Below are 1,139 nucleotides of genomic sequence, written 5' to 3' on the forward strand. Positions count from 1 at the left end.
GATGATGCCGCAGTCATTTACTTACGATAATCACAATCAACAAACCAGCCCCCCCCCCCCCCGAAAACACCTTTCCTTACAACAATGTGTGCCTTAACCTAACCCGTATTGTGCCTTAACCTAACCCGTATTGTGCCTTAACCTAACCCGTATTGTGCCTTAACCTAACCCATATTGCGCCTTAACCTAACCCATATTGCGCCTTAACCTAACCCATATTGCGCCTTAACCTAACCCATATTGCGCCTTAACCTAACCCATATTGTGCCTTAACCTAACCTATATTGTACCTTAACCTAACCCATATTGTACCTTAACCTAACCCATATTGTACCTTAACCTAACCTATATTGTACCTTAACCTAACCTATATTGTACCTTAACCTAACCTATATTGGGCCTTAACCTAACCTATATTGGGCCTTAACCTAACCTATATTGGGCCTTAACCTAACCTATATTGGGCCTTAACCTAACCTATATTGGGCCTTAACGTAACCCACGTTGCGCCTTAACCTAACCTATATTGTACCTTAACCTAACCCATATTGTACCTTAACCTAACCTATATTGGGCCTTAACCTAACCTATATTGGGCCTTAACCTAACCTATATTGGGCCTTAACCTAACCTATATTGGGCCTTAACGTAACCCACGTTGCGCCTTAACGTAACCCACGTTGCGCCTTAACGTAACCCACGTTGCGCCTTAACGTAACCCACGTTGCGCCTTAACGTAACCCACGTTGCGCCTTAACGTAACCCACGTTGCGCCTTAACCTAACCCATATTGCGCCTTAACCTAACCCATATTGCGCCTTAACCTAACCCATATTGCGCCTTAACCTAACCCATATTGTACCTTAACCTAACCTATATTGTACCTTAACCTAACCTATATTGTACCTTAACCTAACCTATATTGGGCCTTAACCTAACCTATATTGGGCCTTAACCTAACCTATATTGGGCCTTAACCTAACCTATATTGGGCCTTAACCTAACCTATATTGGGCCTTAACGTAACCCACGTTGCGCCTTAACGTAACCCACGTTGCGCCTTAACGTAACCCACGTTGCGCCTTAACGTAACCCACGTTGCGCCTTAACGTAACCCACGTTGCGCCTTAACCTAACCC

Source organism: Schistocerca americana, unplaced genomic scaffold, assembly GCF_021461395.2.
Source record: "Schistocerca americana isolate TAMUIC-IGC-003095 unplaced genomic scaffold, iqSchAmer2.1 HiC_scaffold_1506, whole genome shotgun sequence".
Classification (NCBI taxonomy): domain Eukaryota; kingdom Metazoa; phylum Arthropoda; class Insecta; order Orthoptera; family Acrididae; genus Schistocerca; species Schistocerca americana.